The following is a 12,833-nucleotide window of genomic DNA, read 5'->3' on the forward strand; positions in this document are numbered from 1 at the left end:
GACCATGTCCAGCTCCCATCGCTGGCTCCACCCCTACTTCCTGCTATCACTCGCCAGGGCGGAAAAGGCACCTGATTCTCAGATCATGGCTGGGGGGCAGGGCAAAGGCGGCCCCAGGGCCGCCTTTGCCCTGCCCCCCAGCTCTTAGCTCCCCCCTGGGTTTCCGATCACTGTCAGTGGCAGGGGGCTTCTTCCTGCTTTCCCTTTCGCCTCCCTGCATTGTGCCTACATATGCAAATTAACCGCCATCTTGTTGGCAGTTAACTGCCAATCTTAGTTGCGTATAGCCCTGATTAGCCAATGAAAAGGGTAGCTCGTACGCCAATTACCATTTTTCTCTTTTATTAGTGTTGATGTGTGTCTGTTCTGCCACTCAGGACTTACTGAGCACCTATTATGTGAACCACCGCCATTCTCAGCACTGGGGACACAGCGGTGACCAAGACAGAGGAGGTCCCTGCTCTTGTGGATTTTACAATCTGATATTAATGAGTAACTGCAGAACTAATTACTAACACAATTATTTACACAATCTATTCCAATTGTGTGCTAGGGAAAAGCGTAGGGGGCTGGTGATTAACGACAGCAAGGAGACCTTCTGGGGAGGTGGCAGTGGAGCTGAGATCTGACGGCTGAGAAGGAGGTGACCAGGAAGGGGAGAAGAGCAGGTGGACTAGAGTATTCCAGGCAGGATGGCAGCATGAAGGCAGGGGCCTAAGGAAGGCTTATGGGGCTGGAAGCCAGTGTAGAGGGCTTGTGCGCGGCAAGAATGGGTGAGTGCAGCTGGAAGACAGACCGGGTCGGGCTGCGCTGAGGAAACACGGCTTCCCCAGGACGACAGCCCCCCCCACCCCCCACCCCCGCGCATTTCCAGCCCCCGCCCCCCGCATTTCCAGCCCCCCCCCCGCATTTCCAGCCCCCGCCCCCCGCATTTCCAGTCCCCGCCCCCCGCATTTCCAGCCCCCCCGCATTTCCAGCCCCCGCCCCCCGCATTTCCAGCCCCCCCCCCCCGCATTTCCGCCCTCTCCTGCCAGGGCTCCTGCTTCCGGGCTGACCCGCTGAAATCTTTCTGGCACAGCTGCCAGGACGACCCTGCTTACGCTTATGCCTTCACTGCTGGAGCCACACTTTGTTCAGGTGTCCACAGCTCCCCAAACTGGCTGCGTACCCCAGCCCTGGGCCTGACCTGCGGGGGGCCCTCCCACCTCCCCATCAGTGATAGGTTCAAGAATGGGCAAGTCACGTGGCAGAGGGTGTTTGGGAAAAGGTCTTGCTTAGGGGGAAAGCTGCAGGGGGAAAGCTGCAGGGGGAAAGCTGCAGGAAGGCACTCAGCTCTGACCAGCCAAGAAGGAGCTGCAGGGAGGCGCAGAGCGCTTCAGCTGCATGTGAGCAGAGCGGACCCTGCAAGGCCCTCGCTGATGCGGGGCCAAGGTGAGCAGAGATGGATAGGCCCTGGCTCCACAATGAATGCTCATTTAACCAGCCCTAGGGTCTGCCTGAGCTGAACTTCCTGTCATGTGGATACTAAATCTTGTTTAAACTGGCTTGAATCTGGGTCTTGTTGTTTGCATCAGCTGGCTCCTTGATACCTTTAAGGACTGCAAAGAAGGAGTGTTTGGATTGCTCCTCTGCCTGGTTTCTCAGTCACTTTCTCTACCACTCCTTCAGCTCCTACCATGGCTCCAATCATGTCTGACTTTGTGAAGTTCTCTTTTTAATCTCTTTGCTTGGAATACCCTGCCAACCCCAATAGAATTGGGAAACTCCTACTCATCCCTCAGAACCCATTTCAAGGGTCACTTCATCTGTAGAGCCCTCTGACACCCCTGAACAGATTAAAAGCTTCCCTCTCTGGATGTGGCTATCACCCGGAGGGTCCTCATTTTCTAACAGTCAAACCTCAGTTCGCAAACATATCCATCTTGAACATTTTGGTTCTCGACCAAGTTGTTCACAGGAAAAAAATGTCTCGGTTGTGAAACAGAACTTCAGTTCTCAACCCAACAACCCTTTCATGCTGATACCTGTATGACTAGTCACTCATCCCTCAGGCAACAAAGGAGAGAAGGCGTGAGTATGAGTCAGTTTACACTAAACCTCAAGTTGTTAACATCTCAGGGAATTGTGCTGTGAATATTTTCATAGCTTTTTTTGCTTTTGTTGCTGCTTATTATTATTAAACTAGAGGCCCAGTGCACGGATTCGTGCACTGGTGGGGTCCCTCAGCCTGGCCTGTGCCCTCTCGCAATCCCGAACTCCTCAATGGATGTCGGAAAGCCGGTTTTGGCCTGATCCCTACAATCCAGGCTGAGGGACCCCACCAGTGCACAAACCCATGCACTGGGCCACTAATATGCATATAAGATCTTTGGTTAATCTCTTCTCATCCTCCCCCCACCCCCTTCCCTCTGAGATTCATCAGTCTGTTCCATGTTTCCATGCCTGTGCATTGAGCGCCTGCCCCCTGGTGGTTATTGCGCGTCATAGCTACTGGCTGGTCGGCTGGTTGGCTGGTTGGACGGTTGCTTAGGTTTTTATATATAGAGATATGTACAATAAGTCACCATGGGTCCTGAGAAGGTTAGTAATAGCAGCAAAATGGAAAGTTGTGAGAACAATGATTGAGCCTTAAAAAGAAATAATTGAGGCCCTGACCAGTTTGGCTCAGTGGGTAGAGCATCGGCCTGCAGACTGAAGGGTCCTGGGTTCGATTCTAATCAAGGTCATATCCCCAGGTTGCAGACTCGATCCCCAGTGGAGGGTGTGCAGGAGGAGGCCAATCAATGATTCTCTCTCATTATGGATGTTTCTATCTCTCTCTCCCTCTCTCTTCCTCTCTGAAATCAATAAAAATATATTTTAAAAAAAAGAATTGCAAAGTATGATAGAGGTGTTTGCATGTCTGATCTAACTACTGAGTATGGCATGACAAAAATCAATAATTAGCACAATTTTAAAACACAAATAGGCCATCAAGAGGGCTGATGTTGCTTGGCCAGCATGACTCAGTGGTTGAGCGTTGTTGACCTATGAACCAGAAGGTCACAGTTCCATTCCTGGTCAGGGCATATGTCTGGTTGCAGGCTCAGTCCCCAGTAGGGGGCGTGAAGAAGGCAGTTAATCCATGATTCTATCTCATCATTGGTGTTTCTATCTCTCTTTCCCTCTCCCTTCCTCTCTGAAATCAATAAAAATATATATTTTTTAAAAAGTGCTGATGTTGCTAAGGGTGTGAAGTGCTCACAAAACAACCATCGCCCTGATTGGTTTGGCTCAGTGGATAGAGTGTCGGCCTGGGGACTGAAGGGTCCCGGGTTCGATTCCAGTCAAGGGCATGTACCTTGGTTGTGGGCACATCCCCAGTGGGGGGTGTGCAAAAGACAGCTAATTGATGTTCTCTCTCATCGATGTTTCTAAGTCTCTATCCCTCTCCTTTCCTCTCTGTAAAAAATCAATAAAATATATTTAAAAAACAACAACAACAAAAAAATACAACCATCATAGGCAACTGAAGAGGTAAGAAAAATTGTTGATTTGGCTAAATAAAAGGCAGTCAGCCAGGGATCGCGTTTCAGAGGCAGTGATCTGGGAAAAGGGGAAGACACTGCACACTGACCTCCTGAGAGACCCTGGCCTGAGGGTGAGAGTGGCGCGTTCAGGCCGAGGGGCCGGTTGGATACATTAGGGAAGTGGCCTCATGGTGTGGGGGCCATGGGAGGCCGCTGGTATCCGCGAAGGAGCTGTGAGGATTCCGTGACCGGATGTCAAGAATACGTCGAGGCCGAGAGTCCGCTCCCCACGGCGTTTGGTTGTGATGAGACAGGCCTCTCCTGGGAGACGGCCCAAGAGGACCCCCGCCCAGGAGAAGGCCTTGCCGGCCACAAGGCAGGGAATGTGGGTGGGGACTTTAAATGGAAGCCTCTAATCTGCCACTCTGAAAACCCATGCTTTTTCAAGAAAATTAATGTCATGAAGAGCAAGTGGAATGTGACGTGGAGGGCTAACAGCAAAGCTTGGGGAACCGGCAATTTTCAATTGAGTGGATTCATGAAGTGTTTGCCCCAAGTGTGAAGAAATACCTCCGGGAAACGCAACTGCCACTCAGGGCACTTCTTGTCCTGGGCAAGGCTCCCGCCCGCCCTCCAGGCTTGGAGCGGAGCTGGCGGAGCACGCCACTGCCCGGTCCTCGGCACCTAACTCCACCCAGCCATGCGCCGGCAGGTCATTTCTAACTTTAAGGAGCTCTACACCAAGGCACCCAGAGGTGCTTTGAGGTGACCTCTGACACCGACTTAACCCTCAGGGGGTTCTGGAGGGAACATTTTAATATCCTCACTCGCTCGAGGCTCACAGACAGCATGGGGGAGTGTGTTCCAGGACCCGCGACCAGCCTGGGAGACACTGTGGCCCGTCTGTTGCTGACAGAGCCTGTGAGGGCTGTGAGGGGAGCCAGTCTGGTCTCTGGGCAAGTCCATGGCTTGGAGGTGGATGGTGATGGGGAGGACTTGGTGAGGACACAGCACCGAGCTGCCCTCCCAGGAGCTCCGGGACCTTCAGAGGAGCAGCTGCGGGGTCTCTGCAGAGGAGGAGGGGAGGGAGGGTGTTCGTACTCCACTCATCGGGAAATGCTGGGGAACCGGAGAACCCAGTTTTATCACCCCGACAAAGAGGCAGCAACTGGGCGATAGATGAACTTGTTCAATGACAGTGGAGCGCTTCACTTCAGGCAAGTGTTAAAATGAACATCACTGGACAGGTTTTCCGTGGGACGGAGGCCCACTGAGCCTGAAGCAAGTTGTCGAGGAGCAAAGAGAGGGAGAGGAGAAAGAACCCCAGAGAAACAGCTACCTGCAGTCTCCATGGAAGGAGACTGCCCTCCCAAACAATGACATCCCCCTCCTTCCTATCATCAGTCATCAGCATTAAAGGGGCGTGCTACTGTGTACGTAAAATGTCATTTTTTATGTATGTTTCATTTCCTTTTTGTTTAATATTAATTTACATTTCATGTCCTTCTTAAAGTATTTATAGATTAAACAGTAAATTAGACGTGTACTGTATGCAAGAAAGGTTAAAACATGAATTTGGGGGTCCGGAATAGATTAATTCAATTTACATTCTTTCTAGTGGAAACAAAAGATTCGGATTTTGAACAATTCACTTCTCGAACAGCCTTCCAGAACAAAGTAAGTTCGAAAATTGAGATTCCACTGTACTATCATGGTCCCTGGGAAGATAGGAATTTTATCATAGACAATAATATTAGCTATTGCCCTAGCCGCTGTGGCTCAGTGGATAGAGTGCCGGCCTGAGGACTGAAGGGTCCCAGGTTCGAATCCCATCAAGGGCACATGCCCAGGTTGCAGGCTTGATCCCTGGTGTGGGGCGTGCCGGAGGCAGCCAATCAATGATTCTCTCTCATTATTGATGTTTCTATCTCTCTCTCCCTCTCCCTTCCTCTCTGAAATCAATAAAAATATCTTTAAAAAAAATAATATTAGCTATTGAATACTGGTAGACTTCTAATTTTAGTCCCCACTAAACATGCCTCCATATTGAACCATTCCGTTTCTCCCCATCCTTCACTTCAAAGTCGTGGCTTCAATGCCTATGACAGGCAACGGACCAGACTGCTAACTACAATCGCAAACCTTGCAACAGACGCAGTATTTCCCAGTCAGCAAAAGACACTGGGAAGCGGCTGGAATCTGGCAGAGTTGGACCCCTGCTCATCATGATTTTTTTTTTAATATATTTTATTGATTTTTTACAGAGAGGAAGGGAGAGGTATAGAGAGTTAGAAACATTGATGAGAGAGAAACATCAATCAGCTGCCTCCTGCACACTCCCCACTGGGGATGTGCCCACAACCCAGGTACATGCCCTTGACCGGAATCGAACCCGGGACCTTTGAGTCCGCAGGCCAACGCTCTATCCACTGAGCCAAACCGGTTTTGGCGAGACCGTACCCTTTTATGTAAAGACTAGGGGCCCGGTGCACAAAATTCGTGCACTGGGTGTGTGTGGGGGGGAGTGTCCCTCAGCCCAGCCTGCCCCCTCTCACATACTGGGAGCCCTCAGGCGTTGACCCCAGCCCAGGCCTGACGCCTCTGACAGAGGCGTCAGGCCTGGGCTGGGGGCAGAACCAGTGATGGGGGGAAATGAGGGTCCCCTGCTGGGCAGGAGAGCGGGTTCGGGGCAAGTCGCCCTGCCGGCCCACGTGATCGGGTCCTGGGCTACCACTGGCACTCACGCCTCCAACCCGCTCTCCCGGGTTGAGGGTGTGAGTGCAGGCAGACGCCGCAGCCGCCCCGCCGGCTCGCGTCCCGGTTTGCCGGCCGGATTGGGTCCCGGGCGACAGCTGGCACTCACACCCCCAACCCGCTCTCTGATGGCGCTGTACCATCCTGCCTGCAATATGCAAATTAGCCGCCATCTTTTTTGGCGGTTAACTGCCATCTTAGTTGGCAGTTAATTTGCATATCTCACTGATTAGCCAATGAAAAAGGTATCGGTCGTACGCCAATTACCATTTTTCTCTTTTATTAATATAGGATGTTTACTTTGAATTTATATTAGTTCACACAAACACTCCATCCATGCTTTTGTTCCGGCCCTCCGGTCCAGTTGAAGAACCCATTGTGGCCCTCGAGTCAAAAAGTTTGCCCACCCCTGCTCTATCCACTGAGCCAAACCGGTTACGGCGAGGGTTTTTTTTGTTTGTTTGTTTGTTTTTATCTTCACCTGAGGATATGTGTTTTTGTTGATTTTAGAGAGGAAGGGAGAGGGAGAGGGAGAAAGAGAAACACTGACATGAGGAACGTGAATCAGTTGCCTACAGAACCCGTGACCCTTTGTCGTACGCTCCAACAGAGCCACACTGGCCAGGCCGTCATGAGATTTTTGACTCTGCTATGTGTGAAGGTCAAGTGTTAGGTGTCAGGGTGCAAACCAAGACTAGGAAAACTTTCCTGCCAGTCTTAACCTTAGTCTTTAGAGTACGATAGACAAGTGTACAAACACACTGTATAATTCATATAGTAATGAGTACCAGGAAGAACACAATAAAGCAGTAAAAGGCACTATGAGTGAGATTCCAAATTTGGATATAGAACAGTGACCATCTTCTGGGAAGGGTACTTTCTGAGTGAGAATACAGGAAACCCTTGATTTTGTGGACCTTGATTTAATGTGTTTCACATTTAATGGACAAAAGCTCAGGTCCGTATGTCATATGTGAAAGTAAAAACCCTGTTAATTTAAAAACGCTTTTAACCAAGATTTGCTTATAATTAAATTAACAGGTTATTTTTGTGTTATTACTTCAGTTTTTGGGCTTTTTTGGTTAATCCTCATCTGAGGATTAATCTTTCCACTGATTTTTAGAGTAGAAGGGAGAGGGAGAAACAGAGAGAGAGAGAGATATCAATATGAGAGAGACATGATTGATTGGTTGCCTCCCACGCGCAGGGATGGAGCCTGCAACTGAGGTATGTCCCCTTGAACGGAATTGAACCCGGAACCCTCAGTCTGTGGGCTGACACTAACCACTGAGAAACCCGGCTAGTGTTCACTGTTACTTTTTTTGTTTTGTTTCCCCTTTGGGACCGACAGCACATGCCAACCATTACTGTTACTTTTAACAAATTTTATTTTATTTTATTTATTTTTTAAAATATATTTTATTGATTTTTTACAGAGAGGAAGGGAGAGGGATAGAGAGTTAGAAACATCGCTGAGAGAGAAACATCGATCAGTTGCCTCCTGCACACCGCCTACTGGAGATGAGCCCGCAACCCAGGTACATGCCCTTGACTGGAATTGAACCTGGGGCCCTTCAGTCCGCAGGATGGTGCTCTATCCACTGAGCCAAACCGGTTAGGGCTACTTTTAACAAATTTTAGCGAATAGGCCACATGTTGGAAAAAACACTATTGTAATTTCACTGACATAAATATTACATATCTACAACTATAGTCTACATATTTAAACCCAAAAGTCATCTCCTGTAAACAATGTTCAGTGAATGATTAGCATGTGACCACACTGCATCACACGTGGTAATTGGTTCTGTTTTCCCCGGCATGACTTTCAGCAGCAGTTTTAACACCAGCTGGCCATGTTCCCATGTGCAATGCGCATCTCTGTTTACGCGTGGTGACTGGTGAATATACACACTTAGACCTATTCAGAATGAATTTAAAATTACAGTAGTACATATAGCAAACTTTCTGTGAAATTAAACTTTTCATACATACTTACATAAACGTGTCAACATAATGAAAAACAGGTAAACTAATTTGTGAATTTTTTAGCATACACATGGAAAACCTACTTTATTATATTAACGGCCTTTCGGCTTTAATGAACACCCCCTCACCTGAATGAGTCCCTTATGTTGAGGTTTTACTGCACTCTCAGGGGAACGAACCACTGTCCCACTCACTAGAGTAGGTCCCCTACAGCCGTGAACTTACTACATGACTGTCCCACTGGCCAGTTGATTGGACCAGGAGTAGACAGCTGGTCCAAGCTGGCCAATCAGAGTCTCTCCCGGGAACTTGGAAACGGAATACTAGTTATGTAACTGGCAGTGTAGAAGAGAGACAATTCCGCTTTAGGGCTGAGGCAGTTGTTGGCCAAGTGCAGAGAGAGAAAAAGAGAGAGAGAGGGAGAAAGAGAGAGAGCCAGCTCACAGGATGAGGGGAGCAGACACAGAGATGTTAGAAAACTGCAGGCTCAGAGGGACAAAAGTGAGTGCCTCGGATCCAGGTAGATTCCAGCCTCTTGTAAGGTGCAGCTAGAAGTCCTGCCTTTGGATCCGAGAGACTCCTAATTCTTCCAGTGAATTCTTCCGTTGCTATGCCTTGCAACCAAGATTACCATTTCTAAGAAAGAAAATAAGGAGACATACGTAATACTCTTTGTAATACTTTAATCAATAAAAAAAAAATTTAAAAAAATAAACAGCTTTCAGGTATAAAAAAAAAAGAAGAAAGAAAATACCAGTGATGACAATGATGGCAATAGACAGTTGTTAAGTGCCAGGCACTGTTTTCAGAATTTTACATATGTCACATATTTCCAAACTTACAACTCTTTGAGACAGGTACTGTACTGGGCTGCAAAACTTCCAATTCGGAAACCGAGCCACCTGGACTCTCGAGAGAGGTAAGGACCGGTCGTTAAACAGGAATTGGGACGTCCCACGGAAGGACCTATACGGAGGGCTGGACACAGCGGTACTCCTGGTCCTGACCCGCGGCCACGACGGTGGCCGGGGTCCTGGTTTGTGCGGCTCTAGGCTGCACCGGGTTTGTCTGTCTGATATTTGTTGTTTGGTGTTTGTTGTCAAAATGGGTCAGGGGTCGTCGTCTGCTTCTGTGTGCACCCCACTGCAATGTTTTCTTTTTTTTTTTTTTAAATATATTTTTATTGATTTTTTACAGAGAGGAAGGGAGAGAGATAGAGAGCTAGAAACATCGATGAGAGAGAAACATCGATCAGCTGCCTCCTGCACATCTCCTACTGGGGATGTGCCCACAACCCAGGTACATGCCCTTGACCGAAATCGAACCTGGGATCTTTCAGTCCGCAGGCCGATGCTCTATCCACTGAGCCAAACCGATTTCGGCTGCAATGTTTTCTTAAGAATTTTCAGGACTTCAAGAAGAGAGCCGGAGACTACGGATATGATGTTAATGCTTTTGATTTGCAGAAATTCTGTGAATGGGAGTGGCCCACTTTCCAGGTGGGATGGCCGGACGTAGGGACTTATGATTTAACCACCGCTTTTCGGGTTCACCATGTTGTCTATGGCCGGCCGGGTCACCCCGACCAAATTCCCTATATTCAAGTGTGGGTTGATATTTTGGCTGAAAAACCAAGGTGGTTAAAGAGTTGTCAGAATAAGAAAAAGAAATTGGAACAGAGACAGACAGTCCTCTTGGCTTCGGCCCGGAAGGACAAGACTACCCCTGTTCTCCAGTATCCAAGTGAGGAGGCACTCCCCAAGGTCAGGCCTCCCCCGTATTCTTCCCCACCCGCCGGCCCGACGGTGGCTAAAGACCCTGGCCCGGAACCTCTGCCTCCTCCACAGCCGGTTTCCTTTCCTCCAAAAACACCAGTCCAGGACCCGGCTTCATTCTCCCCTCCTCACACTAGGCAAGGGACAGCATATGGAGAGGGAGAGGGGAAGAAACTGCAGGAGCCAGCGGCACCCGCCAGTCCTGCAGTTCCTATGCTGCCACTAGGCAGGCAGGCCCTTTAGATTTGGGTCCAGACGGGCAACCTTTCATGGTCTATGTCCCCTTTTCTACCAGTGACCTGTACAATTGGAAGAACCAGAATCCTTCTTTCTCCCAGAACCCACAGGGGTTAATCTCTCTTTTAGAGTCTGTGTTTTTTACCCATCTACCTACCTGGGATGATTGCCAACAGTTGATGCAAACTCTTTTCACTCCGGAGGAGAGAGAGAGAGTCAAGGCGGAAGGGAGGAGATTTGTACTGGGCCCGGATGGGCAGCCTACCGCTGACCAAGATTGATTAGAGGCTGTGTTTCCCTCCAGGCGACCTGACTGGAATCCCAATAGTGAGAGGGGAAAGGAGGCTCTCGATCGGTATCGCCAGACTCTATTGGGGGGCATCTGAGCTGCTGCTCGGAGACCCACAAACCTCTCTAAGGTGACAGAGACAGCCCAGGGGCCTAATGAGAGCCCGGCAGCTTTCCTTGAGAGGCTGTGCGAGGCCTATCGGGTGTATACCCCCATTGACCCTGAAGCCCCGGAAAATCGGAGGGCTGTCATTGTGGCATTTGTTTCCCAGTCGGCCCCAGATATTAGAAAAAAATTGCAGAAGTTAGAAGGCTTTGAGGGGAAATCAATCTCTGAGTTGGTTGAGGTAGCCCAGAAGGTTTTTAACAATCAGGAGGACCCGACGGCAGGTTTAAACACCCGGATGGCCAAGGTCCTCCTGGCCCTAAACGAGGAAAAAGGCCCAAGGGGCTGGAGAGACAGTAAGAACCAAGGAAAGCCTCGCGGGAGAAAAGGAGTCCGACCCCGGCTTGGAAGAAATCAGTGTCCACTTTGCAACAAGAAAGGACACTGGAGAAGGGAATGCCCTGAACGTGCGGGGGAACCGACTCCCGTGCTGGTGGAGGAGGTGGATTAGGGTTGTCAGGGCTCAGCTGGCCCCCAAGAGCCCAGGATAACTCTGACAGTGGGGGGCCAAAAGGTGGACTTCCTTGTGGACACGGGAGCCACCTTCTCTGTCCTGCAACAGCCAGTGGGTCCAGTCTCTAAGACCAAAATCCCCATCAAAGGGGCAACTGGAAAAGTGAAATCCTACCCATGGACTAAAGGTCGGATCAGCGACCTAGGAAACGGCTCAGTGACTCACTCATTCCTAGTAATGCCAGAGTGCCCTTACCCTCTGCTAGGCCGGGACTTGCTGAGTAAATTACGGGCCACAATCTCTTTTGAAGGGCCAGGGCCAGAGGTCAAGTTGCAAGACCCAGTGGGTTATTGCAGGCTATGGATACTAGGTTTTGCAGAAATTGCAAGACCACTATACTCTGCAACGGGGGGAAAGGAGGCCGCCCTGGTCTGGACAGAAAAGGAAGAAGAGGCTTATAAGAGACTGAAAGAAGCCCTGGTAAGCGCCCCGGCACTCGCCCTGCCAGACCTAACCAAACCCTTCCAGCTATATGTAGCTGAGAACAAAGGGGTGGCGAAAGGGGTCCTCACACAACCCCTAGGACCATGGAAACGCCCCGAGCTTATCTCTCTAAGACACTTGACCCGGTGGCCTCGGGATGGCCCAACTGCTTGAGAGCCGTTGCAGCCACCGCCCTGCTGGTAAAGGAAGCCTCAAAGCTAACCTTTGGCCAAAATCTCCAAGTAGTTGCCCCGCATGCAGTTGAGACCTTATTAAGGAGCCCCCTGGAGAGGTGGATGTCCAACGCCTGCATTGCCCAGTACCAGGTGTTACTGCTAGGCCCACCACGAGTCAGCTTTCTGAAAACAGCTGCCTTGAACCCGGCCACACTCCTCCCTGACGAGGAGGCAGAGCCCCCTTTGCATGCCTGCGAGGAGACATTGACTGCCCTCACTTCCCTCCCAGAGGACCTTGTGGACCAGCCCCTGCAGAATCCGGATGAGACCCTCTACACGGACGGGAGCAGCTTTGTGGAGGAAGGTACCCGGTATGCGGGGGCGGCAGCGGTGACACAAAAGGAGGTTCTCTGGGCACAGGCCTTAGGACGAGGCACCTCAGCCCAAAAGGCAGAACTTATAGCACTCACTCAGGCCCTCCGGTGGGGAAAAGGAAAAAGAGTGAACATTTTCACAGACAGTCGGTATGCTTTCGCCACTGTACATGTGCATGGGGCCCTATATCAGGAAAGAAGTCTCCTGACCTCAGGAGGAAAGGACATTAAAAATGCTTCTGAGATACTTAACCTCCTGGCAGCCATATGGGGGCCAAAAGAAGTGGCAGTAATTCATTGCCGGGAGCACCAGAAGGGTAATAGTCCTGAAGCACAGGGAAATCGGTTTGCAGACCAATCCGCCAAGGACGAGGCTAAAAGACCAGTAGGGCCCCGAGAAGTTCTCGTAGCCCTGCCAGCACGAAGGCTCCCAGAGAAGCCTACTTATGTGACAGGGGAGCAGAGGCTAGCTGTGAAACTAGGGGCCCAGGAAGGAGAGGCTGGATGGCTAATCCTGCCAGACGGGAGGCCTATAGTGCCAGAAGCCCTGGGGCAGACCATCGCTTCCCAGACCCACCAGAGCACCCACCTGGGGGGAACGAAGCTATCAGAACTACTGGGAAGAGAA

This window comes from Myotis daubentonii, chromosome 4, assembly GCF_963259705.1.
Source record: "Myotis daubentonii chromosome 4, mMyoDau2.1, whole genome shotgun sequence".
NCBI lineage: Eukaryota > Metazoa > Chordata > Mammalia > Chiroptera > Vespertilionidae > Myotis > Myotis daubentonii.